Source organism: Desmodus rotundus, chromosome 8 (assembly GCF_022682495.2).
Source record: "Desmodus rotundus isolate HL8 chromosome 8, HLdesRot8A.1, whole genome shotgun sequence".
Taxonomy (NCBI): domain Eukaryota; kingdom Metazoa; phylum Chordata; class Mammalia; order Chiroptera; family Phyllostomidae; genus Desmodus; species Desmodus rotundus.
In genome coordinates this window covers 54,368,577-54,381,413 of record NC_071394.1, presented here as the reverse complement: position 1 = coordinate 54,381,413, position 12,837 = coordinate 54,368,577, and the positions used below count along the sequence as shown (strand labels likewise).

The 12,837-nt window shown below is 42.1% G+C and overlaps 1 non-coding gene across 1 annotated transcript; it reads left to right on the top strand.

Annotated features, from left to right (window-relative positions):
- The first annotated feature begins 3,960 nt into the window (after positions 1 to 3,960).
- LOC112320895 (U6 spliceosomal RNA) lies at positions 3,961 to 4,067 on the top strand. The gene has a single exon (XR_002976464.2). It is a non-coding gene; the product is annotated as a U6 spliceosomal RNA (small nuclear RNA).
- Positions 4,068 to 12,837: the final 8,770 nt, after the last annotated feature.

Genomic DNA, 12,837 nt, shown 5'->3' with positions numbered 1-12,837 from the left:
TCACTCTGCCTGAGCTGCTCTGGTCTGGGAAGATTTTCTCTGCTGATGGCTTTAGACTCACACCCTGATGGGGACCGGGTAACTGGGATCTCTGGTGAGCATCAGGCCAGCAGGTGTTTACTGCATGCAGGGAGGCAGCTACCAGGCCCACCACTTACAACCCAAATGGAATACAAATTTTATCTTATTATATTGCAGAAAAATTGGAAAGTATGCATAAGTAATCATTATACACAGGAGATATTCTTCCAGACTTAAATTGATCTATGTATTTATAGATATTCAGACAAATACAAAAATAGGATTGTTATCATTTTGTGACTTGCTTTTTTCACTTTCACTATATCACGAACATCTTTGTTAAGAAACACAGAGTTGCTACATTAATTTTATGGCTACACAATATTGTGCCATGATTTATTTAATAGCATCCTATCATTGGGCATCTAGTTGTTTGCTAGTTTTTGCTCTTATTATAGGTAATGCTATAACAAAATGTTTTTTCACATGCTACCACACACTTATTCGATAATTTCCTTAAGACAAGTTCCTAGAAGTAAGGTCAGAGAATCAAAGGGCATGCAGTGATGGGAGGGTCACCAATGGAGCACACACATTTTTTTTTTGTCTTTACCACTCTGACATCTTGTGTCTTATTTTAATTTTAGTTTTTGACTTGTAGAGAATTTGACCAATTTTTATATATTTAAGGTCTCTTCAAATGTCTTCTTTTGGGGATTGCTTATTTGTGGAAGATTTAATGTGAGGCAAAAAGACTCCAATTTACAAGTTCAGACAGTTTGAAGCATGCTAGTCTTATTAATTTTCACCTTCCTTTTCCTATATTTTTCACCTTTTCTTGAGAGCTCGTTTGGAGGTTCTAGCAGGGGAGCGCAGCTACTCATATACCCTTGACCAAAGACCAGTCCTCTCCTCTAGTTGGGAAGGTCGTCCTCTTTGCCCAAGGGCGCAGTTTCAGGAGGATGCACATGGATCAGTGAGGGAGGAAAGGGACACCCGCCTCGCCAGCCAGATCAGCCGAATCAACCCTGGTGATCAATGGGGTGACAGATGTCGCAGCCAGATCACCCTCACATCTTATTTTCACCCTTTTCTGTATATGATGTGTGTTGTCTCCCCTCTGTTCCCCCTCTGCACATTCAACTACTGGGTCCTGGTCCCCTGGCCTGTCCCTGCTGTGGCCTGTGGCCAGCACGACACCCCCACACCCAGCTGCCCCAGACATTCCTCAAGACAGGATTTGGTTCATGTTTTAATTTTATGAACAGCTGGGCTGGGGGGGGTGACAATGAGCAAAGCACATTTGCTGCTGTCCAGAGCTGAGCATCGATTCGGAGATTCTACCTGCTGTATGTCACTGATGCAAGGTGGACTCTGGGATGCTCATTAATGGAAGGGACACGGGTCTGGAGGAGGACACATTCATTTCAACTCTTGGATCTCCAATGATTTCCTAAAGACATTGGGGCTTGAGGGGAAAGGTATTTCAGGCAGAGCGAATAGTATAATATTAAGGACAACCACTTGCTAAATAACTGCCATGGGCTAGGTTGCAGGTCATTGCTAATTCTTCCAACAGCTACACACAGGAGGTATTATCCTCACTGCTTCACAGCTGGAGAAAGGCTTAGTGAGGTTAAACAACCAGTGCAAGGCTGCTGGGTTTTGTCAGAACGGGGATTTGAACCCCATTGCTTTGTGTAAAAGTTATAGGGTAGAGTGTGCAGAAGATAGGATTATTGGGGGCTAGGGGCTGGGGAAGGATGACTGGTGTACAGGGCTGAACTTCAAAGAGCTGTGAATGGTGCCTATAGTCCCTACTGTCCTGCAGCCTAATTCAGGCCTCGCCTCCTCCAGGAAAGGTTTCCTGATTTCCTCAGTTTACGTAGATCTTCACCCTCATTCCCCGACTTGTAGGTGTGACCTTTTGCCTTCCTTTCCCACGAACTTAATTACCGTATACAAATGTCTACTCATGGGTTTCTGTTTGACAGTAAGCTCCTTGAGGGTGGGGCCACGTCTGAGTGCCTTTGCATTCCCAGTTTGTGAGGCACAGAAGGAATCAGTGGAGCACTGGGTGTGGAGAAGAGAAAATGAGTAGATTTGAGGCAGCTGGGCATTGTTTGGCAACAGGCAATGTGCTGAGGGCAGGGGAGGAAGAAAGCTCTGAGGATTCGGCCTGACTGCGAAGAGGGAAGACCTGTCGTCCTGCAAAGGGGTGTGGGAGAAGCAGTCAGCTGGGTGGTCTCACCCCTCCCACAGGATGAGAGTCAGGGATGGGGCAGAGAAGATGGCTTTCTAACGTCATGAGTCTAATGCTGGCAGGACCCGTGATAAAAGTAACATGGACCGAGGGAAAACTACCTTGGCTCTGCTCTGAGACTGTCTGGGTCCAAATTCCAGCTTCACCACCTGACCCCCTAGGGCCTGTGTCCGCCTACAGAACTGTCTCTGTCTCAGCTTTCCTCCCTGAGGAAATTCCACCAAGCTCAAATTATGAATGAATTATTCCATTGTGATATAGACCACATTTGAAAAAATCCATTCATTGTTGGGTATTTGGGCTGTTCCCACATTTTGGCTATCACAGATAGAACGTTCAAATACAACTATCTGTCTGAGTCCCTGTTTTCAATTATCTGAGGTATATATCTAGGAGTGGAATCGATGGGTTATAGGATAACTCCATATGTCACTTTTTGAGGGACTGCTGGACTGTTTGCAATGTGGCTGCATCATTTTCCATTCCTACCAGCAACATATGAGGGTTCCAACTTCTCCACATCCTCACCAACACTTAATTTCTGCCTTTTTGGTGATAACTATCCTGCTGGGTGTGAAGTGGTTTCTACTGGAGGTTTTTATTTGCATTTCCTTAATGACTAATGACACTGAGCATCTTTTCACTCACTGTGTGCTGTTGAACTAGAAAGAGGCAGCACCTGGTGTGACTGCCTTGTCTGAGGCTGTACTTCACAGGAAAAGGCACCTGGACAATGTGATTCCTCCCCTTGGTTTCCCCAGGGTGTGGGGTTGGCTTTTAGCATCCTGTTTAATTTCCACATGTGGCAGGGGAATTGGAGCTTACCTTCCTCTGTTAAACAGGGACATTAGTCCCTAACTCAGAGTGAAGACATGTGAGAAAGGGGAGAAGCTAAGAGTGTAGACTCTGAAGCCAGATTACGGGGGTTCCAGGCCTTGGACTAAATGAGTCAGTGTCTCTGTGCCTCCATTTCTTGTCTGTAACTGAGTTTAATAATAGGAACTGCCTCAACATGTTGTTGTGAAGATTAGGTGAGTTAATGTATGAAAGCCAGCACTCAGTAAGGGTCTGCTGTTATTATCCCTGCATTCTGCATTTCAGCTTCAGCTGGTCACAGGTGACTGAGCTCATATTTGTTCTGCTCCTCTCGTCAGCCTCTTCAGAGGTCTTTACTGACCGCCTTCCATTTGAACTACATAAGCACTCTCTTATCTGTTGCTTGTCTGCATCCGTCTTTAAAGCAAAAGGAGTGTGGTCTCAGTTAATGGCTCCTCTTGTATCTAAGCAAGACTTTGTTGAAACTCTTTACAGATTGTGCATCTCTGATCATCCGACATGGGGCCAGGAACACAGAATGGGAGAAGTAGAGCTTGAAAGGTCAGTTTAGTCTCCCAGACTGCAGCTGCCTGGTCACTGAAGACAAAAAGAAAAACCTCCTTCTCTTTCTGACTTGGGCCTCATTGCATGGTCACTGAATCCTGCCCCAACCCACAGTGAACTTCAGTCCCTTTGGCATGAGGCTCAGCCACCCTAACCCCAACACTCCTGGAAATCCTTCTAGGGAAGTTCATCTCGAACCTTTCCTAAGAATGGCTTCCTCTGCCACATCCATGGTTCCTTATGCTCCCTTGATTCTCTCACCTTATCTTAAGATAAGTCTTAAAAGACCTTTTTTTGTGCTCGTTTTGGCAGCACATATACTAAAATTGGAAGGATGCGGAGAGGATTAGCAAGGCTCCTGAGCAAGGATGACACCCACATTTATGAAGCGTTCCATAAAAAAATCCTTTTTCTGTCTCCATGATGCAAGCACACACAGGTCACGTGAGCATACAGCAACACAGCAGCCACCCACAAGCCAAGAAAACGGCCCTCAGGATGAGTTCTGCCTTGCCTGAAGTTTGCCTTGGTCTTCCTAGCTTCCAGAACTTTCTGTGCTGAATGAAGTGGAGAACAGACTGAAGTTGGGCAAAGTAGGGGCAGGAGACGAGTCAGAGGCTTATGCGCTATAGCTAAGGAAGCAGGAAGGGTTCCCTTGTCCTGAATGGTTGAGTTGAACACCCGTGAGATGGGACTCCTTGTTGTGAAAAAGAGGAGTAGGTGCTTCCAGATGAAGCCTGGAAAGGAAAGTGGAATCAAGAAAGAAAAGGAAGTGTTTCCACAGCCTCTGGTCCCACTGACAACATTGGTCTTTTTGGTTAAGTGTACCAATTTTTAGTCAGTTTTGGTTACATCATTTACAATTAAATAAAGCATCACAATGTTCCAACAACAAAAATCTTAGGCAGGAAAGCTCTTACTTTGGGGATGAGAAAAAGTCACTTTGAGTGTCTACTTTATCCATTTTCTAGCCTTTTTTAGCTCAATGAGCACAAACTGTTTTAGATGGCGGGAAGTGGAAGCCAGGTGCTGAACAGCATGTGAGGCAAAGGGCAGAGGGAGAGCAGCATTACTGCTCTGGGTTTGAGGGCACATCAGGGGCGCATCTGGGGCCCTCAGGAGGAGCCAGTCATGCTCATGGCAGGACAGGTTAACCACTTTGGGGTGTAGATGAAAAAGGGGTTTCAGGGGAAGTGACCTCACAGAGTAATCTGATCATAAATTCCTAACTGGGTAGCCATACCCCAGGCCTAGAACTTTATAGTTAAAGTTTATCTTTGCTTTTCCTCTTTAATCTCAGATGCATAAAAGAAACTACAAAACTTATCTCTGGAGCATTTGAGATCTTGCTTCCCTGTAATTGTCATCAGTTTTGACTCAAACTCTTATAAGAATTCTCTGCAGGTTTGGATGTTCCTTATATCAACAAGAATAACCTAACGCTTTCCTCCAGTCGCAAGCGCTCTGGTCCAAATCCTGTCTCCATACCTGCAGCCACGTCCTGTCTGCACGGTGCGGTTAAGTGAAGGCGTTCTGTGGTTAACACCGTGCCACATAGGCTTTGATTGGTTTCAGGAGAATGTTAAGCAGACTCTTCCAGTGATTGACCCAAGAGAGTCCAGCCCGTGCTCTGAATTCAATGGATATGTGTGGAAATCCTGCCCGGAATGAGATCTCAAGGAAAGAAGACTCTGGGGCATTTCAGGACAGGCCCAGGACACACCCGGGGCTCCCTGCTCTAGAGCCCCAGAACTTCTTCCTGGGCCTGTCAACCAGTCTCCAGTTTGGTGAATCAGGGTTGGGGGTTGTAGGTTTCTAGCCCATAGCTTTGCATTCAAACTCTTCTACCAGGCCTCACTTCTAACTACTTACAGATTTAGAGGAGTGACTTGTTCATCTGTCAGTCTTGGCTATCCTCATGCTGTATGTCCAGAATGACCAATAAAGAAGCATTTGAGATGTTGATCCCTGACTCAGATACAAGTTGAAGAGGCTGTGTGGATCGTTAGTGTTCCTTTCTCTAAATGAACGCCGTTCCGAGTCTCTAGCCTTTCCTCCTGTCTCCTCCCGTCGGTGGGCTCAATGCCGCTGAATCACCCGCACAAGGATCCCCTGTCTGAGCACGGCTGAAAGCCCTGGCACTCTCCTAGCAGCTTGGACATTTCCCATCCGTGAAATGAGGACTTGGACTTTGAACCAGCTGCTTCTTTTTATGTTTTTTTCTTTTCCTCTCCCAAGAACGATGTAGTAAATCTCTAGCCAAAGGCTTACTGATCCTTTCACAAGGCAAGCCCATCAAGATCTCTGAGGTGACCAGCACACGATGAGGTACATGGCTTCAACTTGGAGCTACTGTTTAAAAATTGTACTCACTTTAAGTAATATATTGTAAAAGCCCAAAATTTTGCTTATGCTTTTAAGTCCAACTGACAACAACTCCTATTATTCTATTTATAAATCTAGTTAATTTTAACAATCACTTTTAAAAGGGCTTTTCAAGTTTTGTTAATTAAATACCCTTCTGTATTTTAAACAGATTTATACATTTAATATATTTGGTTTTATTTATAAGCACTTCAAATACCTAACAATCAGAACATTCCCAAACACTAAAACAATTTAATAAGTATAATAAAGGAAACAAAAATATAGTGCATCTCAACTTCTCATAAACATTCCAGTATTGTTTACAAACCTAGTAAAATCTCAAATCCAAACAATTATTCAATTACTCACTTTATTTTTTTTTTTTTATTTTTTTTTTTTTTACATCATTAATGTGTACTTTATTTTTTTTTTTTTTTTTTTTTATAGCTTTACCTTGTCTGAGAAGCACTTTATTTGCCCTTTAATTCTAAATGATAACTTTGATGGATACAGTAATCTAGGTTGTAGGTCCTTGCTTTTCATCACTTTGAATACTTTTGCCAGTCCCTTCTAGCCTGCAAAATTTCTTTTGAGAAATCAGCTGACAGTCTTATGGGAACTCCTTTATAGGTAACTATCTGCTTTTCTCTTGCTGCATTTAAGATTATTTCTTTATCTTTAACTTTTGGCATTTTAATTATGATATGTCTTGGTGTGGTCCTCTTTGCATCCATCTTATTTGGGACTTTTTATGCTTCCTAGACTTTTTTTTTTTTTTTTTTTTTTTTTTTTTATTGTTATGCAATTACAGTTGTATGCCTTTTCACCCCATCCCTCTACCCCACCCCAGGTGAACCCACCTCCCTCCCCCCTCTCCACCCTCCCCCTTGGTTTTGTCCATGTGTCCTTTATAGTAGTTCCTGTAATACCCTCTTCCCACTATCCCCGCCCCCACCCCCCACCCCCGCCCTGGCTATTGTTAGATTGTTCTTAACTTCAATGTCTCTGGTTATATTTTGTTTGCTTTTTTCTTCTATTGCTTATGTTCCAGTTAAAGGTGAGATCATATGGTACTTGTCCCTCACTTCCTGGCTTATTTCACTTAGCATAATGCTCTCCAGTTTCATCCATGCTGTTGCAAAGGGTATAAGCTCCTTCTTTCTCTCTGCTGCGTAGAATTCCATTGTGTAAATATACCATAGTTTTTGGATCCACTCGTTTGCTGATGGGCACTTCGGTTGCTTCCAGTACTTGGCTATTGTAAATTGTGCTGCTATGAACATTGGGGTGCACAGATTCTTTTGGATTGGTGTTTCAGTGTTCTTAGGGTATAATCCCAGCAGCGGAATTACTGGGTCAAAGGGCAGTTCCATTTTTAGTTTTCTGAGGAAATTCCATATTGTTTTCCACAGTGGCCTCACCAGTCTGCATTCCCACCAACAGTGCACAAGGGTTCCCTTTTCTCCACATCCTCTCCAACATTTGTTTGTGGATTTGTTTATGTTGGCCATTCTGACTGGTGTGAGATGATACCTCATTGTGGTTTTAATTTGCATCTCTCTGATGGCTAGTGATGCTGAGCATCTTTTCATATGTCTCTGGGCCCTCTGTATGTCTTCCTTGGAGAAGTGTCTGTTCAAGTCCTTTGCCCATTTTTTAATTGGGTTGTTTGTCTTCCTGGAGTGGAGTCGAGTGAGTTCTTTATATATTTTGGAGATCAGGCCCTTGTCTGAGGTATCGTTGGCAAATATGTTTTCCCATACTGTTGGTACTCTTTGTAATTTGGTGCTGTTTTCTTTAGCCATGCAGAAGCTTTTTATTCTGATGAGGTCCCATTTGTTTATTCTTTCCTTTATGTCCCTTGCTTTAGGGGATGTGTCTGTGAGGATGTTGCTGCGTGGAATGTCTGAGATTTTCCTGCCAATGTTTTCCTCAAGGACTTTTATGGTGTTACGGCTTATATTTAAGTCTTTTATCCATCTTGAGTTTATTTTCGTGTATGGCGTAAGTTGGTGATCGAGTTTCATTTTTTTGCACGTAGCTGTCCAGATCTCCCAACACCATCTGTTGAAGAGGCTGTTTTTGCTCCATTTTATGCTCCTGCCTCCTTTGTCAAATATTAATTGATCGTATAGATTTGAGTTTATTTCTGGGCTCTCTATTCTGTTCCATTGGTCTATGTGCCTGTTTTTATGCCAGTACCAGGCTGTTTTGATTACAGTGGCCTTGTAATACAGTTTGATATCAGGTATTGTGATCCCTCCTGCTTTGTTTTTCTTTCTCAAAATTGCTGCAGCTATTCGAGGTCGTTTATGGTTCCATATGAATTTCTGCAATGTTTGTTCTATATCTGTGAAATATGTCATGGGTACTCTAATAGGGATTGCATTGAATCTATAAATTGCTTTGGGTAGTATGGCCATTTTGATAATGTTGATTCTTCCAATCCATGAACATGGTACATGCTTCCATTTGTTTGTATCTTCCTTAATTTCTTTCTTCAGTGTTGTGTAGTTTTCTGAGTACAGGTCTTTTACCTCCTTGGTTAGGTTTATTCCTAGATACTTTATTTTTCTTGTTGCTATATCGAATGGGATTTTTTTCCTGATTTCTGTTTCTGCAGTTTCGTTGTTGGTGTACAGGAATGCCTTTGATTTCTGGGTATTGACTCTGTATCCAGCTGTTTTGCCAAATTCATTTATTAGGTCGAGTAGTTTTTGAGTGGAGTCTATAGGGTTTTCCATGTACACTATCATGTCGTCTGCAAACAGTGACAGTTTCATTTCCTCCTTTCCAATTTGGATGCCTTTTATTGCTTTTTCTTGTCTGATTGCTGTGGCTAGGACTTCCAATACTATGTTGAATAGGAGTGGTGAGAGAGGGCATCCTTGTCTAGTTCCTGATCTTAGTGGGAAAGCTCTAAGTTTTTGTCCATTGAGTGTGATGTTGGCTGTAGGTCTCTCATATATGGCCTTAATTATGTTGAGGACTGCTCCCTTTATTCCCACTTTGCTGAGTGTTTTTATCAGAAATGGGTGCTGTATCTTATCAAATGCTTTTTCCGCATCTATTGATATGATCATGTGATTTTTGTCTTTGCTGTTGTTGATGTGATGTATTATGTTTATTGATTTGCGAATATTGTACCATCCTTGCATCCCTGGGATGAATCCCACTTGGTCATGGTGGATGATCTTTTTAATATATTGCTGGATGCGGTTTGCTAATATTTTGTTGAGAATTTTAGCGTCTATGTTCATCAGCGATATTGGCCTGAAGTTTTCTTTCTTCGTTGTGTCTTTATCTGGTTTTGGGATTAGGATGATGTTGGCTTCATAAAAAGAGTTTGGGAGTCTTCCATCAGTTTGGATTTTTTCGAATAGTCTGTGAAGGATAGGGGTTAGTTCTTCCTTAAATGCTTTGTAGAAATCTCCTGTGAAACCATCTGGTCCAGGGCTTTTGTGTGATGGGATTTTCTTGATGACTTCTTCAATTTCCTTTGCTGATATTGGTCTGTTCAGGTTTTCTGCTTCTTCTTCATTCAGTTTTGGAAGATTATATTTTTCTAGAAATGTGTCCATTTCATCTAGGTTTTCAAATTTCTTAGCATACAGGTCTTCATAGTAATTTCTTACGATCCTTTGTATTTCTGTGGTATCAGTTGTAATCTCTCCACTTTCATTTCTAATTCTGTTTATTTGGATCCTCTCTCTTTTTTTCTTGATGAGCCTACTTAAAGGCTTGTCGATTTTGTTTATCTTTTCAAAGAACCAGCTCCTGGATTCATTGATCCTTACAATTGTGCTTTTAGTCTCTATGTCATTTAGTTCTGCTCTGATCTTGGTTATTTCCTTCCTTCTGCTTGCTCTGGGCTGTCTTTGTTGTTGTTCCTCCAGTTCCTGTAGGCGTAGGGTTAGGTTGTTTGTGTGAACTGTTTCTAACTTCTTAAGGTAGGCCTGTATTGCTATGAACTTCCCTCTCAGGACTGCCTTTGCTGTGTCCCATAGGTTTTGGGTTGTTGTGAGTTCGTTTTCATTTGTTTCCAGGAAGTTTTTGATTTCTTCCCTAATCTCATTCTTGACCCATTCATTGTTTAATAGCATGCTATTCAGTCTCCATGCTTTTGAGTGTTTTGGGTTTTTACCCTTGGGGTTGGTTTCTAGTTTCAGACCCTTGTGGTCAGAGAAGATGCTTGATATGATTTCAATTTTCTTGAATTTGTTGAGGCTTGCTTTGTGTCCTATCATGTGGTCTATCTTTGAAAAAGTTCCATGGACACTTGAAAAGAACGTGTATTTTGCTTCTTTGGGATGAAAAGCTCTGTATATATCAGTTAAGTCCATTTCCTCTAAGGTATTGTTAAGTGACACAATATCTTTGTTGATCTTTTGTTTGGAAGACCTGTCCATTTTTGATAGTGGGGTGTTAAAATCCCCTACTATAATTGTGTTGCTGTCAATATCTTTCTTGAAATCCTCCAAGATTTTCTTTATGTATTTGGGTGCTCCTATGTTGGGTGCATATATATTTACAATGTTTATGTCTTCTTGGTGGATTCTTCCTTTGAGTATTATGAAGTGACCTTCTGGGTCTCTCTTTATGGCCCTTCTTTGGAAGTCTATTTTGTCAGATATGAGTATTGCTACCCCTGCTTTTTTTTCCTGTCCATTTGCTTGGAAGATTTGTTTCCAGCCCTTCACTTTCAGTCTGTGTAAGTCTTTTGTCCTGAGATGGGTTTCTTGTAGGCAGCATATGTGTGGGTCATGTTTTCTTATCCATTCAGCTGTTCTATGTCTTTTGATTGGAGCATTTAATCCATTTACGTTTAAGGTTATTATCGATAGGTAGTTATTCATTGCCATTATTTCCTACCTGTGTTCCTCTGTCTTTCTCTTTTCCTTCCTTTCCTTAAAGCAGTCCCTTTAGCATCTCTTGCAGAGCTGGTTTGGTGGAGCTGTATTCTTTTAGACTTCTTTTGTCTGGGAAACTCTTTATTTGGTCTTCTATCTTGATTGAGAGCCTTGCTGGGTAAAGTAGTCTTGGTTGCAGGCCTCTGGTTCTCAGTACTTGGAATATTTTTTGCCATTCTCTTCTGGCTTGGAGCGTTTCCATTGAGAAGTCAGTTGCTAACCTTATTGGGGCTCCCTTGTATGTTACTTCCTTTTTCTCCCTTGCTGCCTTTAAGATCCTCTCTTTGTCTTGGAAATTTGCCATTTTAATTATGATGTGTCTTGCAGTGGGTCTCTTTGGGTTCCTCTTGTTTGGGACTCTCTGTGATTCCTGGATTTGGGTGACTTTTTCTCTTCTCAGATTAGGGAAATTTTCCATCATTACTTTTTCAAACAGGTTTTCTATCCCTTGCTCTTCTTCTTCTCCTTCTGGTATTCCTATTATACGGATATTGTTACGTTTCATGTTGTCCTGCATTTCCCTTATTGCCTCTTCATTCTTTCTGAGCCTCTTTTCCTTTTCTTGCTCCTTCTGGGTGTTTTTTTCTACTTTGTCCTCCAGCTCGCTGATCCGATCCTCTGCTTCGTCAAGTCTGCTTTTAATTCCTTCTACTGTGTTCTTCAATTCAGAAATTGTATTCTTCATTTCCTCTTGGCTCTTGTTGATATTTTCTATTTCCTTTTTCATGTTGATATAGTTTGCAGTGAGTTCATTGTAGTTTCCTTGTAGTTTCTGGTAGTTCTCTTTGAGCTCAGAGAGCTCAGTGAGTTTCCTGATGACCATTGCTTTGAACTCAGTATCTGATAGTTGACTTGCCTCTTTTTCGGTTAGTATTCTTTCTGAGGCTTCCTCCTTTCCTTTCATTTGGGAATTGTTTCTTTGTCTTCCCATTGTTTGTGAGGCTCTTCTTGTTGGCCTCTGCGTCTTAAATTGCTTTGTTCTGACTCCCTGGATTTATGATATGAACTTCTATGGTAGAATGCCAATGGGATTCGGTGGTGCTGTCTCCTTACTCTCCTGTGCTCACTGGTCTTGAGCTGACGTTTATGTGTTTAACACGGTCTAACTCTAGTCTTTTCAGCACTCCAGGTTTTGTTGTCTCACCTGTGGGAAAAAGAGAAAGGGGGGGCAAAAGAAAAGAAAAAGAAAAAAAAACCACACACACACACAAAACAAACCAAAACAAAGATGGGAAGGAGGGAAAAAGGAAATAGGAAAGGAGGAAAGGAAGGAAGGAGGGAAGAAGGAATAAAGAAAGATCGGAGGCAAGATAAGAAGGAATTTTAGCAAAAATTAAAACATAGAAATAGATAAAAGAAGGCAGGAAGAAGACATAAAAATGGTTAAGGATGGGAGGAAGAAGGAATGAAAAAAAAGAAAAAAAGAGAGAGGAAGAAGGAATTCAGGGGGAAAGGAAAAAAAAGAAAAAGGATAAAAAAAAAAAAAAAAAAATCTTCTGTTGGCTTTAAACCGGTCAGGTTATTTCTGCTGGAGTCCTGTCTGTGCAACGGGAGGGGGTGGTTGGAAGGATTGGTTTCACTTTTCTCTCTTCCTGGGTCACACTCTTCGCTGTTTTGTAGGTGTGGTCCCTGGCAGTCAATCAGTCCGTTGATCAGCCAATCCAGCCGCTTTGGCTTGTGACGCGTGCGCGCGCAGCAGGGGAATCCAGCCGCTTTGGGTCTGTGACGTTATTTTGTGCCCTGAGCGCGCAGCCGGCGGACCAATCGAGCCGCCAGGGCTTGGAACGCTGGCGCGCAGGTGGCGGATTCAGCTGCCTTGGGGTTAGGACACTCGCCAGCAGCTTTGTATTTGGAAAACAGGCACCCAGCCGGCCCTGTGCTTGGTGAGCGCGCGCA